The sequence below is a fragment of the Hipposideros armiger genome, unplaced genomic scaffold (assembly GCF_001890085.2).
Source record: "Hipposideros armiger isolate ML-2016 unplaced genomic scaffold, ASM189008v1 scaffold_52, whole genome shotgun sequence".
Classification (NCBI taxonomy): Eukaryota; Metazoa; Chordata; class Mammalia; order Chiroptera; family Hipposideridae; genus Hipposideros; species Hipposideros armiger.
In genome coordinates this window covers 4,014,666-4,024,491 of record NW_017731402.1, presented here as the reverse complement: position 1 = coordinate 4,024,491, position 9,826 = coordinate 4,014,666, and the positions used below count along the sequence as shown (strand labels likewise).

General features: G+C 46.2%; 1 protein-coding gene across 11 annotated transcripts in view; it reads right to left on the bottom strand.

Annotated features, from left to right (window-relative positions):
• ZNF532 (zinc finger protein 532) overlaps positions 1–9,826 on the bottom strand; it is a 103,472-nt gene that overhangs the window by 92,142 nt on the left and 1,504 nt on the right. For 5 of the 11 annotated variants that reach the window (XM_019640623.1, XM_019640619.1, XM_019640618.1 and 2 more), the window contains exons 1-3: positions 8,740–9,155; positions 8,319–8,400; positions 8,122–8,232 (exon numbers count right to left, since the gene is read on the bottom strand). The exons of 1 other annotated variant lie outside the window; for it this stretch is intronic. The gene's annotated coding sequence lies outside the window, so the exon portion shown is untranslated. Of the gene's footprint in view, positions 1–8,121; positions 8,233–8,318; positions 8,401–8,739; positions 9,156–9,200; positions 9,381–9,826 lie in introns of those variants that run through there. 5 more of the 11 variants (XM_019640625.1, XM_019640622.1, XM_019640620.1 and 2 more) reach the window with 5 other exon arrangements.

Genomic DNA, 9,826 nt, shown 5'->3' with positions numbered 1-9,826 from the left:
ATACCCCTATGTGGCTGGTGCCTCCCATACTGGACAGAGCAACAGCAATTCTAGACACAAAATAATTATTCCTTAGACCCTTTGTATGCCTTCTCCACTCAATCTTCTATCACCACCAAATCCCAGTGGGCACGACACGAATACCTGCTCACTGTCGGCAAACGTGGGAAGCAAAGTGCCAGAGGAAAGGAACAAATCAGAGGCGATAGACAACCTGCCATATTTTCACAATCAAGTTGTTTTTAAAACTCTGATTAACATAAATTGCATCAATAGACAGGCAATCTGGACCACAGCCACTCACTGATTGGGCTGGATTTTTCTAGAAGCAAAGACAGTTGACATATAAGACCATAACTACAAAATTCGTCCAAGATTTTCCACCTACAAGTGAAAGTGCAGCCAAGTAGGAATAAGTATGCTGCCTTCTTGCCTACATTTCACCCAGTTTTAACCAGATACAGCGCAGCTATAACTGAGGACCTATAAACCAAGACAGGAGACACTCACTGTGTGTGTTCTCATACCCCACCCCCCAAAAACTCTACTTATAAATAAGATCAAAGGAAGGACAGGAGAAACAACCCCCTCCAAGACAGAAAAAAAGAATGTCAGGCAAGGACCCTTCCCAAAAACAGGACTAGGGAACACAGAATAGCTAAGATTTTAATTTTAGGGAGGACTTATCACATACCAGGCACTCTGCTAATGTATGTAATCCTCATAAAAACACTCAAGAAAAGTATGGTTTATAATTCAAGTAACTTGTTCAAGGTTCCACAGCTAGTCAGTGACAGAACATAGGTTTATATCGTTGAGGGCTAGGCAACGGCAAGTGAAAATCTCCATGGCCTTAACCACCTAGATTTAACTTACTTTTCACTGCAAAAATGTGCGATGACTTTTCCGACAACCCAATAGAACACCAGGTATAATCAGTTCTCAAGCTACAAACTTCTAACTACCTCTCACTCTTGCTACATTAAATCAGCAAGTGTTAAGGACCGGCTTATTAATGAGCCCCTATCTGTGGGAGGCTTAATGTGAATAGCTCATGTTTTCAGATTCACATGATATGAGGGATTATAAATACCAGCTGATTTATATACCATCAAAACACATATGATAAATGTTGGAAGGCAGAGAGAAAGTAATGATGCAATAGCCTCAGACTAGGAGCCCGGGACTGGGTTCCAGTTCCAAAAACTACTGGGTGACCCCTCCCCCTTCCTCTCTACCCTCTCCAATATGGGCTCACTATAGAAAAAGAGGCGGTCACTGTACAGATTGGAAGTATTTCCACAGGGCTCTGAATTTTCTAACCTAGTAAGTTTTTCAGCAATCTAATTCTTACCATTCAGATCCCTAGAAAGCATTTGTTCCTCACAGAAGAAAATGATCAAAATCAATACCCATTACTAGACTCATGAGTCAGCCTTTGGGACGCAGGAGTTTATCTTCCACAAAGAAAACGCTGAGTTGAGGAGGAAATATTCAAGAATTACAACACCTTGATTTTATCTTTAGGCCTCTATGAATCCTTCAGGGTGCCTGGAATCTCTAATTATGTCAAGTTGTAATATCTGACTGAATAAAACCTACATTTTCGGGCCCTAAGCACCATCAACCAGAGGCATTTACTTGGTCAGCTCAAAAGGCCATTCTTGAGTTTGTCTAAAAATCACTTATTTCGGTCTCCAGATTTAGATTAAGTAGACATTTGCTCTCCTCACCCCAATTCTAAAACAGAATTTAGAACTTTGTGTCTGTAGATGATTCAAAGAATTCTTTAAATTGTGTTTGTGTACTGTTGGAACAAAAGATTTTTCTCAATACCCCTTTCAATTTACTTTGGCTTTCTCATCCCTTTCAAAGACTAAATAAAACAAAAACATCTCTTTTGTTCTTCCTCCCTTCCAATTTGTATTCTCATCCTAGTCCCGGTAAAAATGTTTTTTCAACACGCTCTTTCTCGCCCTGTCTCTGGTGTAGACACATATTCTCCTCTCTCCGTGATGACTGAAGTCAGGAAAACCCGGCTAATTACAAGGGCCCTCACTGTGACTCAGTCTTCTCCGTTACCTCCACCTTCTGGCACTCGCAGCCTGAACACCCTCGGTGCTGCTTGGCACTTACCTGTACCCTCTCTCGGACTCCTTCCTCTTGCTCCACACCCCTAAACACCTTCCACCAGTTCCCCCACCCACCCACCGCGTCCACCAACTCTGCTCCCCTAAAGTAGAATAGGCTAATGGTGAGACGCAGGCTTCAGATTCTGCCTTTACTGCCATTTACGAGCCGGCAGATACTGGCCAGGATCTTTGTCTGTTTCCCCACATGCATCATGGGGATAACAGTACGTAGCTCATCTCACTGTTTCAGTATTAAATGATTTAACATACGCAAAGGCCCACCTCGAGGGACTACCGCGTCTGCAGGTGCTAGCTACTAACTGTCTGACTTTTTGGAAATGTTTGGCCCTCCAACTTCCTGAAGAATGCATCTTAAGTTCTTCAGCTCCCTTCCCCGTCCCCAATTCTCCTATGGTTTTTACTATATAAACCATTATCATATGGGACCCCAAACGCAACCCTTTTTACACCTTTCTTTTATCACCTCTGTTCTATGCAAATTTCTCCCAGTCTAGACCTCTAGCCCACACAGATCTGGGCGACAAAGGACACCTCCACAGGCAACACCACCTAAACCTGAGCGGACTGTTTCAGGCCCCTCCACCTCGACTTCCCAAATCTATTCTGCCTCCTGAATTCAGGGTCTCAGAGACAGAGACAAGCGGCAGCAAGTAACCTCAGCGACTAAATTGTTCAATACAGTTAATTAGAAAACAAAACAGCATGTGACAAAATTACTAGTCGTCAGTCTATGAGGAGTTAATCGTGAATTAGGGGAGGGACAAGGTCCTGGGCTGAAATATTGAGAGAAATGTAACCTTCACTGACCTCAGAGGATGCATAGATAGAAACAAGAGACAAAAACAAGCAACACACCCATACCTAGAGGCAGAATAAGCTTCCTGTGAAGGAGAAACAGTGACGGCATTGGCCAGACCCTAAGGAAAACTTTGTGTTATGTAGTTATGAACATCCATAAGTAACAATTAAAAATTCAACCATCAACCCATCTTCAATCTGCTACTGGAGATATAAATGCAGTAGCAGAGCCTCTATCCCTCCCCGCCATCATTCCCCATATCTCATCAGGTACCAGCCATATGCACACCTGCCACCTGAAGCATCACCACCTCCCACTCCATCCCCACTGCAACACCTTGGATCCAGCCCTCTTCTTCTCTCCTGGATTGCTGCTGTGGTCCCATCATTTGACCTCCCTGCCTCCACCTGAATAGCCTGCATTCCATCCTCGTGGTGCTGCCCCACAACCTTCGTCCTTAGAAGTAAGTCTGTCTGCCTAAACTGCCTACGCAAGGAAGTCCCCTCTCGAGTGGACTACACAGAATGGCCTTCAGGAGTCTGGCCCTTGACTTCCTCCTGAGCTCCCTCTCTTCCCCCACACCCCCTCTCCCATCCCTGCTGGGGGCACCGAGCTCCCCTGGCGCCCTTCCACACTCCGCTCCATCGGACTCGCATGCTCTTCCCCCCAAGGCTTTGCCTGCCTCACATAGTCTTACTCGTTTTTCACGGTTCGGCTTAGACGGCTCATTCACATTCCTGTCATAGCATCTACAGGCTACTCCCCACCACATTTTTCTCTGGATTCCTTTTCCTTCGGTACTCCCAGTGCTTATTAGCACAATATCCGGTGCTTAGTAAACACTCAGTAAGGATCTGTTAAGTGGATGAAATAATCCCCAATTTAGCATCACTCCCCACTTCTTGGGCTCTCCTCCTCCATCACCATCACCTCGGATCTACAATATCTGCTCTTCCCGATCCTGAACGCTATTTTATCCTCTAAAAAAAAAAAAAAAAATCTGCTTCCAAAATCTTCCTACTTCTTCGCCTTGATATTGCTTCTGTATTTTCACTTCCTTAAAAGGGATAAAAGCTGAATAATAACTTCAAGTATTAAAACACCACCAACATTAAAAAACAAAACAAAATTAAGCTTTAAAAATAACTGAAGACAGGAGATAAAAATTCAAAGCATATGGCATTTTGTGTCAGATTCTAATCCTGGTTGCCTTGCTATTTTCTAGTTTGCACACCTTTTTGGTATACCCATCACTCAGCATATAACCTGGCTCCTAATAGGTACTCAATAAATTTTAAACTGAGCAGTGGAAAAAAGAAACCACCACCACCCATATTTCAGCAGTCAATAAATCTGACAAATTATAATGAAGTTGCTTACATAACTATGATTTCAACAAAGATCTCTGGTATCACGTTCCAAAATTTTGCTTCTATTACTGTTTGGTGTTTTTTTGAACCTGAAGACAAATATAAAAATTAAACCGACATATATTTCTGAAGAGGCTAAAAATAACTGCTGTAGGAAATAAAGGAGAGTTTACCACTTGCCGTTTTTGGTTTCCACTTTTAGCTAATTCCGATTAGTTCTGGGTTATAAAGCATGTCATCCTGTTAGTGAGTGGCCTATTATCACGATCATCTCTTGTGTGTCGTCAGATAATGTTCACTACAATCTCTGACTCGGGAAGTCTGAACTGCAGCTGACAAGGCTAGATCTTTTTTGTGAGCGACGATGAGCTGAATTTATTTTTATTCAAACATCTAATTCTTATGTAGTTACCCAACTACCTAGCCATCCCGCTCCAAAGTATTTGCCAAAGGGACATAAAAAAATGTGTTCAGACAAAAACCTGCATGCCAATGTTTACCGCAGCTTTAGTCACAATCACCAAAAACTAGAAAAAACCCTCAAGTCCTTCAACTGACGAATGGGTGACAACCTGTGGTACATCCATACAGTGGTATACAGCTTGGCAATAGAGAAGAACCAAGTATGGACACACACAAAAATATGGACGGATCTCAAACATGAGACTTCGCTAAGGTAAAGAAGCCATTTGTATGACATTCTGGAAAAGGCCAAATACAGGGATGGAACAAATCAGCTGCCAGGGGTTGGGGTACGGAGATGAGTCTGACCTGAAAGGGGCAGCAAGCGGAAGGTTTGGGGGGCGATGGCACCATTCCTCGTGATGGGACAGTGGTGGCAGATGCACAGTCCTGTCCGCTCGCCGAAACCCAGAGAACTGTACGCCACAGAGTGAATTTTACTGCATGTAAATTCAAAAGCTAACATTTTTTAATGTAATTACCACTTGGTGAAGGATCACCCCCTCAACAGAATTAACACAAAGGTGTGGATTTCCTTAATGTTTGCCATAGCTGCTGCCGTTGTGTTGTTGTTGAATTGTATTGATTAGGAAGAGATGTTAGAGGAACACGGAGTGGGGCAAGGCCCCATCTTTTCCAGCTACTTCCGGTGTGTGTCCCTTGTACTGGTAACCTTTCTGCGGCTCCACATCAGGACAACGCCTGCGCCATCTGTGAACAGCCAGATGGGGCTCAGCTAAGGATACGGGGAAGATTATTCAAAATCAGCAGAAGACAGGCTGTACCCCCACAGCAATGCCCAAGAAAGCATTTCAAGGGAAGAAACAAAGGGGGCAGGAGACTACAAATCCTAAAATTCTAACCCAGCCTAGGCAAGGAAAGGTGTAAGCGGAAGATTGCATTTCCGCGTTGGATGCCTCCTTCCTAGGCCCTCCTTTAGAAAGGAGTCGAGGTGGGGGGCGGGTCCCTTTGTGAAAAAAGGGATGAGAAGAGTCCTCCCGAACCAGGAGGCCAAGAGTTCTAAAAGTCCCAGATCCAATGTTCTTTGACATGGAAAAAATGATTCTAAGTAGGCAAATGACAAAAACACACGAAGGTTCAACAACCAGTGACACTTTCTTTCCAGTGTACCCTCTCTCTTCAGCCAACCCACACATTCCTCCCCCAGAGGGGACTGGTGCCTGGGAGACTGCCGCAGGCAATCCCGGCTGCGGGGGAGGGGGGCCTCCGGGCTCCAGGTGTGGCTGCCCCCCCGCCAAGGCAACAGTGACAGCAACGCACAGGCCCCAGCCCCCAAAAGTCGGTGCCCCCCTGTTCCCTCCTAGCTCTTCCAGGAAAGAAGGCTAATGGCTGTTACTTGTTTTCCACCCTCGCATTCACATTCCCAAGCCCAGAAACTCTGATCCTCTCCCAGGGGACCTGGGCCTGCCACATTGTTATACCTCAGCATGAGATCACCACCTGAGACAGACCTCCATCCAAGATGAGCTCCCTGATTGCTGGCCTGGAGAACCAGCTCTCCAACCTCACTGCTGCATTTGCAGCTGGAAAAGACCAGCCTAAATGCAAAACAAATGCTATTTTCCAGGAGCCTTCTGGGGGGAGGGGGAGGAACAAAGCTAAAACCCACAGTGAGAGGAAACCAGAACATTCTGTGACATGCAATGCCTTACAAAGAATGGCTTTTAAACGTATAATCCAGAAAAGAGTCCTTGCAAGGGGTTAGCAGTCAAAATTAAATAAAAATCACTGACTTTCTAAAGACAGGAGTGAAGGACTAAATTATAAAACAGCTTATTGTATTAAGCTAATTAAGGTTTATCATATTAGCCATCTGAGTTTTAGTTGGCACCAAAAAAGCAGGAGCAGTACATCATGCAACATGGACTGGGACCTGCTTTGCAAGCAGATTTCTGCCCACACTCAGACACAGCACCTCTGGCAGTCCAAAACGATGCAGAATTGAAAACCAATTTTAGCAGTGATTTGTAAAGAATTTTGTTCCATCGCGTAAGCTATTTACTGGTATACGAGTCTGAGATTACATTTATCTCTATTAAATGCTACACACAAAGTATTCTGAGCTAGCCATGCACTCCTGTTCCCCTTTGCCTGTTTTCTCACACTGGATGCTCTGCAATCATATGTAACAATTTTGAACAATCACAACCCTTGCATACTTGACACCCTCCACTGCAGATATTCTGCCCACCAACTGCCAGCACACAACCAATTCTAAGATCCTCTGAAAAGGCATTTCTGAAAAGGCTCTGTTCTGCTGACCGCGAAGAGGAACAAAATCCCTCTTCAAAGCAGGAGAGAAATTTATTTTCAATCATGTCTTCTATGGGCTCCTCTTGACTGTACTTTTTTTTTTTCTTTACCAAACCAGAAGACAGAACCAGTTCTATCTGTTGATGACATCATATTGGATGTGATTCTGGGTCTGCTGGTTTCCTGTTTGGGGAAGTGGAAGTTCTTTTCACAAGGAACCCCAAGGCAAAATGTTTAGTGCTCCCCTGTAAGCTCTCACTGCCTTTGTTCTTCAGTTGGCTACAGTCATTACTGCTTTCTTCTCGCCTTTCCTCTACAACCCCTGCTTCTGGAGGCTGCATAAAAATGCCAGCTCAAACCTAACTGCAATCTCTGAAGGCATGAGACATTTTCTACTATCCACTGCTGTAAAGCTTGGAGTTAACAGAATCTTTTCACAGAGGAAGCCAGACTACCCGCTTTCCTCCTAGTATTGCAGTAAGATGCCACATTAAAATGTATGCCACAAATAATCCAATGGCAAACTCACTGTCAACAGCCCCAAAATCAATAAAAGCCATTCCACCACTTGACTCGGAGTGAAAAACCTTTCAGGTTAACATAGAGAGCAAGGTAAAAGAAAGGTGATGAGTGAACAAAAGGCAAATCTACCTTCAGACTTCCCAAATCCCAAAAAGGTGGCGATGCTGCCTCGATTTGGCGAAGTCCTTCCTATTTGGTAATCGTCAGGAAAACGCTACATGTGTACTGCTTCAGTCTTATGCAAAACAGTGCATTCTCCACCAGGCCCTGACGCCTAGCAGCCTCTAAACTTGCGTCTCTCCAGGCCTGACTCTTCCAAATGACGAGACACATGCGATTTAATGAAGTCATTCTGATTTCACCTGGATAGCAATCCCATCACACAGTCACTCTAATCCCATTAAACTTGGATAACATTACGAGTATTTCTGCTCCCCTCTGAACCCAGTATTATCTCCAGGGTACCAGTCCATTGTCAGTCTGTGTCTGAATGGATCTTCAAACAAATACTAACATTCATGCTCAAAATATCGTATCTCACCTTGTGAACCTTGACCTTTGGGAAAGACTTTGGACCAATGGTTCAGTTACTGTCACACGGTTGCATGCTCTGCAAACATGAAAGGGTTAAAAGCAGCCCCAGTCAACAGGCCTACAAGGAAAAAAAAGACAGCATGTATATGCCTTACAGCATCACTGGAAAGCATTTATGCTCATTTCCTAGAACAATATTGTTACCTTTTGGCCTTCATAATAGTCAGAAGTATCCCCAACACCCTTTAGTAGCTTCTAAAAGGAAAAGCACAAAACAGAACATAGCCTGCAAGAGAAAAAAAAAAAAAAAAGCATGCAAAGTAGCATTCTCCAGCAACAAACAAACTACCATTACAAATCCATCAGTTCATTTTGGTTTGGTTTTGTTAAAAACACAGAGAAAGAAAGAGAGAGACTGCATCAACCAAGTGTCCCCACCCTAGCAAGTCACTTTTTTTTTTTTGTCTCCTTTAATAAGGGTCATAAATCTCAGCTCCTTGTCCATCCCTTAAGCAAAAGAAAAAGGCAGGAAAAGCCCAAGTAATCTCAGACCTTGCAAACCTGCACCTTTTTTTTTTCCCATCTTCTCTACACAGAATCTTTTAGGACTCCATTAGTCACGTACCAGTGCTGTGTGGTGTCTAAGTGTGCATTCACATACTGTGTTGGGGTGGCACCTTCCTGCAAGCTCCTCTGCTTTTGGCTGCCATGAAGGGAGGAAGCTGCTATCCCACTGTAGAAGCTCAGTGACTGCATTGTGTTCAGGAGCTGATCTGCCTCAAACCAGTTTCAGCCGGTTCTGGTCACCCTACATAAAAAAGCTATGGCAACCCTCGCTGAGTTGCCAACAAGTCCCTGAAAACCATCAGCACAGGGGATCTCACTGGGGGTCTGCGTTTCCCTTTCAGGTCTTCCTGAGGTGGGGAAGGTCATCGTGTGACCCCCCGCCCAGCACACACGAGCACCCCGTCTTGGCAATGCCCACCTCACACGCGCCCAGAGCCCCTCAGGGCCCATCCCCCCGCCCCTCCACCCCGAAGCCCACCGCAGACACTGGTGCCCCCTCCTTCGCCTTCCCCCACTTACCTCCCACAACCTGGCTCAGATCTTTGTGTACGTGTGTGTCAGTGTGTGTCCCCTGTGTTGGTGGCTGACAAAGAGTCCCCCAGAAAGCAAGCTATGTGTGTCTCCTCGCCCTGGATGCGCCGGCCTCGGCCTCCTCGCAGAGCGGTGCTGGCTTGTTGACCAGGCTCCTCTCTGCCTGTCACCCCCACCCCCCTCCTCCCGTCCCTCGCCTCTCGCTCCCAGCCCTGTCACCACCACCAGCAGCCCCCCCAGTCTCCTCCTCCTCCAACCTTCTCTTCTTTCAAGCACCTGGGGGGGAGAAGTCCACATCCCTTCACCTCGGGGCAGAAAACTAGAGGTGCCTGGGGTGGGGGCGGGGGGCGGACGACGGGGCAGAGAGGGGCGCAGAGGCCTTTCAGCACCCTCGGGGCACGGCCCGCGCCGCGGGGGGAGGCGGCGAGCTCCCGCGCTCACGTGGCCCCCCTCGCTGAACTCGTGGGGCCTAGCGAGACCGGCTCGCCCTCGGCCCCCCAAGGAAGCCGGCGGGGCGCGAAGGCCCGCTGTCCCCAGGGCCAGGGAGGGACAGGCCGCTGCAGTCTGGAGCGAGGGCCTGCGCCTCACGCGCTCGCCGCGGCCCGCAGGGGTGG